The sequence below is a fragment of the Phalacrocorax aristotelis genome, chromosome 16, assembly GCF_949628215.1.
Source record: "Phalacrocorax aristotelis chromosome 16, bGulAri2.1, whole genome shotgun sequence".
Taxonomy (NCBI): Eukaryota; Metazoa; Chordata; class Aves; order Suliformes; family Phalacrocoracidae; genus Phalacrocorax; species Phalacrocorax aristotelis.
The window spans coordinates 1173852-1185800 of record NC_134291.1 but is presented as its reverse complement, the minus strand read 5'-3'; the positions used below and the strand labels follow the sequence as shown (position 1 = coordinate 1185800).

General features: G+C 44.3%; 1 long non-coding RNA gene across 2 annotated transcripts in view; it reads right to left on the bottom strand.

The window, feature by feature from the left end:
• Positions 1-6053: 6053 nt before the first annotated feature.
• The window catches only part of LOC142065118 (uncharacterized), a 37353-nt gene continuing 31457 nt past the window's right edge, over positions 6054-11949 (bottom strand). For both annotated transcript variants that reach the window (XR_012663283.1, XR_012663284.1), the window contains exons 5-6: positions 9410-9571; positions 6054-6696 (exon numbers count right to left, since the gene is read on the bottom strand). This is a non-coding gene — a long non-coding RNA (uncharacterized LOC142065118). The remainder of the gene's footprint in view (positions 6697-9409; positions 9572-11949) is intronic.

Below are 11949 nucleotides of genomic sequence, written 5' to 3'. Positions count from 1 at the left end.
TCCTGGCCCCCGCCTTCTGGGCTCTGAGTTCCCACCCAATCGCCCATCACCTTCACAAGAGTCATTCCCAGAGGAGGAGAGAAGGCCGCAGAGAGCTTTGGAGGTTGCCCGTGCCAGGAGGATCAGCCTGCCATTTGTCTCCCTTCATCCTCAGTGTCAAGGCTCAAAATAGCCCTGCTCTTGCAAGACTCCTGCGCGGGGTCATGCCTGTTAGTGTAGATGATACGCTTCCACTAATAGCGCTCGAAGACATTCCTTGGCGGCTAGGCTGCCTTCTATATCTCAGCGCAGCGTGCTGCCATGTGGGAGCCGGACAACTGTGTTGTGTCCTAAGATGGGAGCTGCTATTCTTACCCCAGAGAGACTTTCTCCGACACAGCTCCTTTCTCAGCTGAAATGTCAAAAATCAGAAGGAGGCCCGAGCGTGCTCTCCCGGGTAAGAGTATAAATCTAGAGTGGCCGCTCTGAAGTCTGTGCAATGACGCTGTGCCAACGGAGTGCCTGGGTGCTCGTCCTGCCCTCCTGGGACGTGCTGTCCCATGGGGAACACAGCAGCTGCCCAGGTGCTTCCAGCAGTCAGCTGGGGCTCGCTTTGGGGTGGATGCGGGTGTCACTTCTCTTGTAAAGCAGCAAATGAAAAAGGCAGGCTGAACCGTGGTTTTGAAAGTGTATGATTATACAGTTGCCTGCTGCTGTGTCCCTGCCTGGGTGAGGTCGAAGACAGAGGCAAGGCCTGCTCTGAGGTTGAGCAGCTTTGCAGAAGGCCATGTCCCTTTGCTCAGGCTGTGCTTTCACAGCACTCGCTGAGGGAAGGTAGTAGGCCTGTACACCAGAGATCCCTCAAGGGCCACTGGAGTGTCAGGGTTGCAGGAAAACCCCCGGCCAAGCCGGTGGCTACCACGCGATGGTTACGGAGACCCGGCTCTGCCTGCAGTCTGGCCTCAGTGGCCCTTTGAAGAGCTCAGTAAAGCCGGCATCGCTGCCTGGCACAGTCACCACAAGCAATCAGGCAGAGGAAGCCAAGGCCCAGAGACATCAGTTTGGATGGTGGCTGTGCCTTTCGAGCTGCCATTTGGGCTGTTGCTATGAGGCCACAGGCCCCACCGTCTTTATTCTCAGCTTGGGTCTTGTCACCTGACACTAAAGGAACTGACCAGTTCTTTTAGGGATCCTTGACAGAAGGACGTTGGCATTATTAGCAGGGGTCGCAGCTGGGGCTGCCGGCGCCAGGGCTCCAGCAGGCTCCTGTCAGTCACGGGGAGCTCAGCCAGGCAGCAGCCGGCCGGGCCCACTGCTCAAGGCACCCACTGCCAGCGGGTGGCAGCATGGAGCCGTCGAGGGGGACCCCCCCTCTGGGTGGCTGGCGCGCTACAGACCAGCAGCTAAGACTCACTTAAAAACGGGTGCTTTTAACGCTGCTGAAACTTCCTGGCCCGCCTATTATGATTGAATCACACCAAATGGGTTAAAATTTGGCTTGACCCAAACCAGGTGTGTCAGCCAGTCTCACGTGTTCACCACTGGAAGAGAACAAAGACAGGTGAATGGGCCAAGGAAGGCCTGGAAATGTTAGGGTCACGATGCTGGGGCAGAAATGTCCCTGAGCTGAGAGAAGCAGTCACTGGTGTTGTGTCTTTTGGGAATGGGGGCATCCAAGCACTTTTCCAGGACAGAATGGCATCAGTCTTATAAGAAGCTCTGGAAAATTGAACAAAATTTCTAATTATTTAAGGAAATTTACTGATGGGAAACAAAGTACTTTGGAAGGATGAAATCAGACAGAGAAATGCATGTGGTTTGTCATCTAGCCAGGGAGAAAAGGAATTGGGGCACCAGTTTATACACACTCGACATTGTCAAACAATTGTAAAACTGGTATATCTAATTGTTCAAATATTATTATAAGTACTCTTTCTATGGTGCAGGATATGGATGTTTGCTTTCCTCAGCAATGTGTTAATTTAGTGACAGTCCACAGTACTTTGAATAGAGCACATTTTGTAGATCTCTTCTGAAAAATGATAAATCTTTCTGTAGAGTAAGGAGGAGAAGAGCCAGAATGACAAATATGAAGAGTAATACTTAAAAAAATGTATGGATAAAACTTCATTTCTTAAGTCAAGTGATGAGAAAAGTAAAGACTGGGTGTGGAAGTATGATAATAATTTTGTCAAATGAAAAAGATTTTCATTAAAAGACATATAGCGTTATATTGCCAGGACTATAACTGTTTCATTTGAAGTAAAAATGATTTGGACAAAACATTAAGGAAATATTTGAAGGAGAAAAACTTCAGCCTGTGCTTTTAAGGTTCTGCTTTAGACAAACATCTCCAAAGCACTGCCTAGATATGGATGGTATCATATGCACTTTTATAGAAAAATAGCAGGTGTATCAATAGCTTTTTAGCAACTGAAACTGTGATGATCATCGTGTCTATTTTTATGTTTACATTTCATAGTCAGCTACTGAGCCTGTCTGGAAAAGTTGCTATAATTTCTGAGAAGGTGTATATATCCCACTTTGCCTCAATACCCAGAAAAAATGTGTAGATGTGTTAATATCCTAAATATGATTTTTATTAATCAAAAACTTATTTTTCCAGTTGGAAAGAGTTCCCATATTGGGGTTCTGTTTATTTGCTTCCCTGAACAAGGTTAGTTTGGGGAATGCATTCTAAGATATATAAAAACATTGGTTTCTTCAAAATTTATAAATAAATAATTTTCCTTTAATTTAAGAAACACTGTAAACATCCTTTAAAAATGAGAACTCTTGTTATTTTTATGGACTTATTAAGAGACTGTTTTTTTCAGAAGTCTTGAACTTGTGAAAAATACTTCTCTTATGGTGCAATATGGACTATAGCAATGTGCTAGCCTAAACAAGATACATCACATCTAGCTAGAACATACAGAAGAAAAGTGCATTCTTAGATTTTCTTTCATGCTGAACTAACAGTACTATTAGTTGAGGAGGCCATAAATTGTGATAAATTGCCAAGACCTGAACAGCATACCAAGGGGAGGGAAACCAAAGGTTCCTTCTTGGATATTTATTGCCATAATTACAGAATGATAGCTTTTTGCATTGACACGCTGTGGAGCTGGGCTGCCTGTCAGCTGACAAGTACTAACCGATCATGGGGCAAATGGTGCTCCAAAGTGGCCATAAAGGACCATCTCGGAGAGAAAGTTTAAAATAGATACAGTGCTTATGTTCCAACAGAACTGCTGCCCCACTGCAGCAGATCTCAGATCTGTGAACTCCTGGGCTAGGGGGAAATCTGTATCTCTGGAGCTAACTATTCCCATTATAGAATTTTTTGAAAGTATTCTGTATTAAAGGAAGAAACTTCTTGACAAAGAGTATGAGGAACTAAAATTAAATTAAACAACTGAATTATCCATTAATTCAGCAATTAATATGCTGTACATGCAGGAAAAGAGCCTACAAAGAGGTCCATCCTTTCTCCCATTTCTACATGCATTCATTCCCTTGAATTCAGATATGACTACATTCAACATACATGCATTGGGGCACTAAGGGGTGAAATCCAGGCTTAGCAAATATATGAGGCAGAGAGCAGTGCAGTCAAGAGATGGCTCTGCTCAGAGACCTTTCACCCTGCAAGATACTGTCCACCTGGAGGCACTTCTCGGGGAGCAGCAGGCACTTTGAGGGACCTGAGAGACTGATGTGGAAGGAAGGCAACCTATACCTGTGTTGCTCAGCAAAGCAGTGCTAGAGTGAAGTTGGCACTGCATCCTGAGCTGCAGCAGATTTTGGATACATTTTCTCAGGCCACAGCTCTGACTGAGATGTAAAACAACGTCCGTTCCTCCTTTGGACTAGGAGTTTACTTCGCCTTTGGGATAAACTCAGATATTTCCAAATACTTTGTGACAAACCATATGGAGACAAAGGTCTGTTCCTGGTAGACTTAGTTGGGGCAAGCAGGGAATCTCCTCAGGACAGGGGATGCAAGCACTGTTAGAACCCCCAGCTGTTAATCTCCCATGTGGGCTACCAGCACCCTGACACCCTGGCTTCTGGCTATCTGGATGCACCTTGCAGTCATTGTCTTCTGCTGCAGCTGTTCTGCTTAACACAACTGATTTGTCTAGGATGAGCAGGGACTTGTATGCTTCCCTTGGCATCTCAGATGGATGCAGACAGCAATTAAAGAAACATTTAGGCTGACCACTAAGGTCAGCTAATGTCACCCAGGAGACTGTAGTGGAGTCTCTGAAGTGATAGGAGCCTTAGCATTTGGGAAAAAAATCCCTTGAAAATATTACAAGAAAAATATCCTGCCGTAATATAAATATGTACTGCAGATTAACTATAGCACAGTCTACCTTGGCACCTTGGAGATGCTCTCTGCAGTTTAATCACTATGTGACTATGTGGCTTCATCTAAAAATTTGCATGAGGTGCAAAGAAGATATATATTTGTAACACTTAAAGATAACAACAAAGTGAATTGAACTGCATACATGGATGCTTGTTTTCTGTGAGTTAGCCTCAGTAGAGGATCACAGTAACACACAATACATTCAGAGAGCAGTTCATGGGTTCATAAAGTGTTTGGGCAAATTAATCAGTTAAAAATCCACCATGAGCTGTTAAATACTCAGGCATCATGTACTCCTCAGGGCTCCCATAAATACAAATTACTGGGAGTTGGGAGAGTTTTAGAGAAGCACTGCTCTATGTTGCCTCAGGCAAGATGCCACTTCTTCCTGGGTATTGCTTTTAAAGACAGAAAGTAGGGCTATATGGATCTTTGATCTCAAAAGTACAGCTTATTTTAGATTATGCTGCAGTTGTCTGCAGGGGTTAATACGATGATACTTCCTTTTCCTTCCACTTCTTTCCTCCTCTTCCATCTACTTGCTGTTTCAATTACCTTTTTCTACCCAGTGGTCTCCTGGCTTGCCCACCCCACTCACCTGCTCTGTAACAGGAGCCCCTCAGCTGCTTTGGTGGGTGATAGAAAGGGCATCCTGAATGTCATCTCCTTGGCCAAAATCGACTGTGCAGGTCTCTTCTGCTATGTTAGCTGTGGAGACAGGAGGAGTGTGAGTAATGGCGCACCTGTGGTGCACATTTGAAAGCTGCCCATCCTCTAATCCCAGATTGTGGGGTTTATTTGCCTCTCATGTTCAGTTAAATAATTCTGAGGACTTCCAAAAATACCACTCTGTCGGAAGATATGTAGTAACAAATTTGTCATCAAAGTTCCCCCTCGGACAGATGCATTCACTTTCCTTGACATGTAGTGAAGGTAAATCACAACTGCATTAAGAACTGCAGAAATTAGTTTCTGAATAGAGCAGAAGGGACAGGGGGTAGCAAGGCCATTATAGCCCCTTCATGGCCAGCCTGTGACATCAGCTTGTCTTCACAAGTGCTCACACATAGACCCAGAAATTTTTGCTTACACTTGACATGGTAAGGAATGGATGGCCCACACTGCTTTTCAACCTGCAGATTTTAAGTCTTGTTGGTCATGATCCTCAGTAGTTCTTCCTAGGAAATCATTTATTTCTTCCAGCAATTCTCTCATCCCATTCCTTTAGCCATATTTATCAGAAATTTTAGTTTAATGGCACATAACCTAACCAGATGACACATCAAAAATATGGACTGAGCACGTTCTGTGCATAGCACTGAAAGCATGCACCTTAGCAGATTTACACTGAATTGATAAATAACCTTTTAATATGCAAAATGTGCTCTTACCATCTCCAGGGTTCAGTGTCCAGCCACATCCTAGCAGAAGTGTAGGGATGAGCAGTTTTGCTACAGAGCAGTGTTCTGACATTTCTGCTTCTCCTGTGCTAACATTCCTGTAAGCTCTCATTTTACGCAGAGGGCAGCAGAAATGCTGCTACAGCAGAGGCTGGCCATTCTCTGTCAGATTGTCCATCACAGGCTACGGAGCAAACTGATCTATCTAGGCAGGCTCTACCATAATGACAGCATGGCCAACAGCAGCACTTTCAAGCTGAACATTCCTCAAGGAGCATTTTAGTTGTTTTTTTTTTGTGGGGGTGGTGGTGGGGTGGAGGGGAAATCGTGAGCAAGTCAGGAAACTTCAGATTCCATCCTATATCATTGTTCTTATTGTTCTTTCTGGAGGAGTCGTAAGTGTAGCTCTATTCCACATCATTTTTGTATCTCCCAGGAAAGGGTCTGTCACTGTCCCAGCCTCTGCTGTCTTGGGGTGTTTTGATTTTTTAACCTGGAATATGATAATATCCTGATTCCAGAATATAAATTATGCCATTTATTGCCTCTGTGTGTGTGTGTGTGTGTTACTATTCTGCTTTGTATGAGTTACAAAATCTGGCAAGAAAAGGCATTAGATCAGAAAGTGGTCTTTTAGTAGCCAGGTCTCGCATTGCCATGCAAATTTTTAAGGCAGAATCAAGGCACTGAACAAAATAGTTTTTTCTTGAATATAAGGACAGTGATACTACATGTTTCCCAGTGGAAGTGAATTTAGGGAAGCCATGTTAAAACAACATCCTTTTTGGTAGGTTCCTGCAAATGCTAACTGATACCTAAGAGGTGGGCTTAGGCAATGGCTACCATTCACTACTCTGGGCATAATGCCAAACAGTTTATCAGACACAGGGGAAATGAAAGAGACGAAGGCAGTGTCTCAGCATCCTAAAGAGAAAGAGCCTGCAGAAATAAAAGCAGGAAAAGAAGTCAGAACAAATGCTCCTCAAGCTGAATAATTTCTTCCCTGCTGCCTTGCCTGTACTCAGAAATGAGAAGATGTTGGGAGGTCTCTGCAGAAACCCCTAGTGCCCTCATCAGCAATCAGCTAGGGCAAGTAACCCCAGTTCAGAATCAGCTTTCATCCGCAATACCTTACAAGTATTTGCATCATGTTCATCTCCAGCCTGGGTTTCAGTTTGCATTATTTGCTGAGGGTCTAGTCTATGCAGATGTATGAATATGGATTGAATTAGACCTTTTTCTCCTGAAAAACAGCCTACCTAAAAAGCTCTAACACTGTTAAATGTATCCAGTTAATCAGTGATGATCTCTGCAGAACAGTCACTTTGTTCACGTAACCCAGATTGCACAGTGCTCCCTGTGGCTTCTCTAGAACACAAATAATCTGATCTATTTCACCACCGGGGTGTCTCACCCTGTCTGATAAGTGAGAGTTGACTGCTCATCTCACCATAAGCTACACTGTAGACAATATGGAAAAAAGCAACAGATTTTGAATATTTAGCTTCTCAGCTAAAATTCTCAGAATGATGAAAGCAATCCTCAATATGCTGCTGGAGGTATGATTTAGCAGAAAAGGCTGTTAAAGCTGATCAAAGATCTTGTAGCCTACTAGAGAACTATAAATGGCCTAACCCAAACATAACAGAGTAGCCTAAGGAAAAAAAAGCATACTTTCACAAATATATCCCAGCAAAGCACTTTTTCAATTGTATCTTCTGAACCTACTATCTCTGTCAATAATGTGTACCACATATGTTTGTAGGCAACCAGTGACACACCAAGGGGACTTCACTCAAAAGAGGGTCAGTGTGCCTGCCTCCACATTGGTCAAGCTTCAAGGCAGGGCTGTAGACAGTGCATTCACCCAGACCACATCCTTACCTACTGGTAAAGGACCAAGATCTCAGAGACAAGGAAAAGATGCTGAGTATCCACATCACTCCCTTGCTGAGTGGCACACTTGCCTGTGGCACAGTTACTTTGATTCTGTGGATCTCTTTAACCTTCCTTCCTGGATCTAATCCTAATGATGAGATATAGTGGAAGCTGCTGAGGGAGCTTGTGGACTCCTACCCCTTGGAAGTGCAGACACCTGGCTAAGAATAACACTCATCCAGCTGTGTGGGACTGGGAGAGGCTGGGTGTAGCACTGTGAAAGGTGGCAGCTCATTGCAGTAGAGATATACAGACCTTGCATGTATTTACCATCATAAAGGCAGTACTTGGCCAAGCTGGAGCCGTACCTTGACAGTCTCCCAAGGTGCAGAAGGCAGCTACCTGCACTTTCAGAAGGGACTTGTGGCTGCTGGCAGTTGTGTTTCTCTTGTGACAGGTGTGACCTCTCATGTGGAGAATCATAGGCAAAACAGTGATCCACAAAAGCAGATTTCCTACCTGAGCACAGTCTGAGCAGCTCTTAGCTCTCTCCAGCCTCCTAGGGCTGACTAACATGGGGAGACACCAAAGAGATCTCTTCTTACATGGGCATTATGGGCCTTACATAGGAGGCTCACAAATTCCTTGTGGGTGAGAACACCATGAATTTCATGCTGTGCACCAGAAGCAGTACAGGTGGGCTTACCAGGTCACAGCTGCAGGCTGGTGACCTAGACAGTCTTTGGCTCCCCTGCTTCTTCTGCAGCAAGCTCCTTTAGGACAAGAGGAAAACTTGCCAAGCCAGAGTGATTGCTAATGACATGACTTTGAAGGTACAAGGTGAGATCAGTGCCAGCTTGAGATCTCCCACTAATTGCTTATGTGAATGAATTTTCTCAGCTTTTGCAGGTTATTAACCATTAGTGCCAATCTTTGGGAAAAGTCACATGAAAGAGTGGACAAGCTCAGTGCAAAGGAGGAAATTACTTATCTTTTGGAAAGAACATTCTATTTTGTGGGGAGATTCCATGGATCAGAGCATTCTGTTTTGATATCCACCAACTGACTGCCCATGACTTGAACACACCACCTCAAAATGTCTGTGAAATCCATAGTGTGGCTGCCTTAGGACAGCTGCATGAGAGTGACAAATGAGAGTAACAAAGGTACCCGATGCTATCGTGAAATCATGAACTATGTGAGGGTGACCTTGATGTTGTGCTCCTTCAAAGACTTTGATGGGAACTGACCAACCCAGCTGCCTTTCTGTACTGGAATTCACTGCTGCCAAGGTTAAATTTTACACCACATGTACTGATCCCCAAGAAGGTGCCTTCTTGACCTTTGCTGGTTGATTCACACATGGTCCAGCTGGGTTTGCTTTAGTTGCTTCTCTCTGGGCAGAAAAGGAGACCAATGGACCTGAAATGGAGGCCAGAAGCTTGCAACCATGCTGCTTTTCCTGTTATTGCAACTGGTCAGCTTGGTCCAGGGTGGAAGAAGTGGAGGACCTAAACAGGAGGCTTGAAGGTCGTTCTATGACAACAACATGGAGATACTGGTCCCAGAATTTTTCTAACTAGACATGTTACAAGGCTGGCAATGCTGCTCTAAGAAGCAGAGTGGAGAGTGAGGTTTGCATTGGGCCGCAAACTCAATAGCCTTTGCCAGTGTTCCACTTTCACACTTCACCCATGCTCATGAGTGCCCCACTTTCTCCCCAGCTCATGCTCAGCAAACACAAGGGAAGGGAAATCACATTGTAGGGACTTACAGAAAGTGGGAATGGATCTGTTTCCAGCATGCCTGGATGTCATCACTCCAGCGCTTTGCCCAAATTGTGTCTGTGCAGAACCATCTGTAACCATGGATTTCTCTCATTCTGCCTCTTCTGACCGTGCTGCGGTTTGCTTCTATTCCCAGTGGACTCTAGGCCCTGTAGAGACGGAAACAGAAATAGGAGAAAGTCAATGGCTGGCAGGATCCTTCCCCCTCTTTGTTTTGCGTCAGGTCATTGCCACCTCTTTCAGCTGATCCCTCTTCCCAAGGACAGGCATTGTCTTGGCTGCCCCATGCTTGGACAGAGGCAACTGGCCAGTTTTCTGTGGCCTAACTCACTGAGAACTGTGGAGTTAAATTTTTATGGAGCGTGGATCCAGTAATCCAAATTACAGAGTTCTCTTTTGCAGGAAGCTGAAATGCCCAATAGGCCATGTCACAGAAATTGATCACTTGGGTAGGATTGATAATCTCTATGAATTAAGAAAAACTCCAAAGCAGATGGTGTGTATCCCAGAGCTTTTTACAAGATACCTCTCTGAGTGTCCATATGGCCAGTATTTTTAAATCTGTGGAAGAATATACTTCGAGTTAGTTTGCAGCAGATATGAGTTCATATAATCTTTATCTTCCAGAAAGAACATCTGGAGGAAAGGGTAAAAGCTGACTCTTGTTTTCTCCTGAAAGTTCCCCTGAACTTCCCATGCTGGCCTCCCAGTCTTTTTCCATCTATTTTCTCATAATTTCCTTCTCAGTTTCTAATCCCTCCAAATCTGGTCCAAAGGGTAAGGGTTTTCCCTTTGAAAACTGCTCTGGCAGCTAATCCTCCATTTTTGTGAACAATGTGCACACAAATGCCAATTTTCCCTCCATACCTTTGTTTAAATCTACATGCTTTATCTGGCCTTCAAAGAAGCAAGCAGGCTTGTGAAGTAAGACTTCACAAATACACATGAAAGGCTGTCCCTTTTTCCTGTGCCCATTAATTTTTTTCTATATTATAATTTCTACTGATTTGTCCAGTATAGCCATCAGCCTTACCACACTATAGTTCCCTTGATTACCCTATAAGCTCTTTTAATACCATGGGATTACATTAGTCACCTGGCAGTCAAGGGATATCCAAATGGATTTTTAAGTAGGAGCTTCCACACCATGTTTAAAACTTAGCAATTTCATCTTTGAGTTTCTCCAGAATTTTGGAAATCTGTATTTGAGGACTAAGAAGGAAAGATGTCTTTGCAATGAGACTACTAACCTGATGACAGGGGACTGAAATCAGCTCCATCATTGGAAGAGGACTTAAGCCCAGACATGACAGAGGAGTAGCTGCAAGTGTAGGAATTTTGCAAGGGAGAAAGGGAACGTGTTCAGAACCATGGAGATATGGTGGGATAGTCTGCACTACTGGAACGTGGTCATGGGAGGGTATGGACTGTTTAAGAAGGACAGGGAAGATGAGAAGGATTTATGCTTTATGTTAAAGTGCCCCTTGATTGTGCAAAGCTTTTGTGTGAAACTAGGCAACCCATCAGAGACAGAAGGAAAATGAGGGATGTTGTGGTGGGGTCTGTTATAGACCACCTGAGCAAGACAAAGGGGGATTTCTACAACTAGTAGAAAGGCAGAAGTCTTCTCTGCCTTAGCGAAGATTTCAGCCACATCTGCTGGGAGGGCAACAGAACTGGGCAAGCAATGCCAGAAATTTTTAGACTGTGCTGACAATATCCTAATGTAAATACTGGATGGGCAATGCCAAGTACTGGAAGCAGGGATGAACTAGTGGTAAATATGATACCAGATGGCAGCTCAGGCTGCAGTAACTGCATGATGATTGAGTGAAGGATCTAGTGGAAAGCTAGGGGGGTAAGCAACAGAATTAGCACTCCAGACTTCATAAGACTGGAATTCATTGTATTTAGGGAACTGCTAGTTAGAACACCCTTGGCAGCAGCTGTGAAAGAGAAAACTGCTCAGGAGAGTTGGTTAAGGAAAATTATTGGGACCTCAGCACCAAGCTACCTTGTTCTGCAGGAAGACTGGGAATTTCAACCTAGCTAAGCAGCAAACTTGGTGAACTAAAACACAAAAGTGTGTAAGAAGTGGAGGCAAGGACTAGCAATAAAATAAGACTGTAAAACATTGCTTGGGCATTAGGGACACTAAGCATAACAATTCTGCATGGATGATGCAAAAGGGAGGTCAGAGAAAGCATGTGCCTACCACTGAATGTGGGAGTTCATCTAGTGAGAGCTGATACAGACAGTAATTCAGAATACAGCACCTTTTCTGCATCAGTCTTCATAGGCAAAGCTTGTTGCCAGGTATCTGCATCTTCTAACAGAGTTTGAGCAGGAAGAGAATAACTAACAGCGGGGAAGTCCCAACCTGCTACTTAGTGAAGCTGGATGTATTCATATCTATGGGTCCGGGTGTGACTCATCAAAGGGTGCCGAATGAGTTCACCTGTGTAATTGCAAGGGCTGTGTTTATCACTGGTGAAAAATAATGACACACAGGGAAGGTCTCATATGA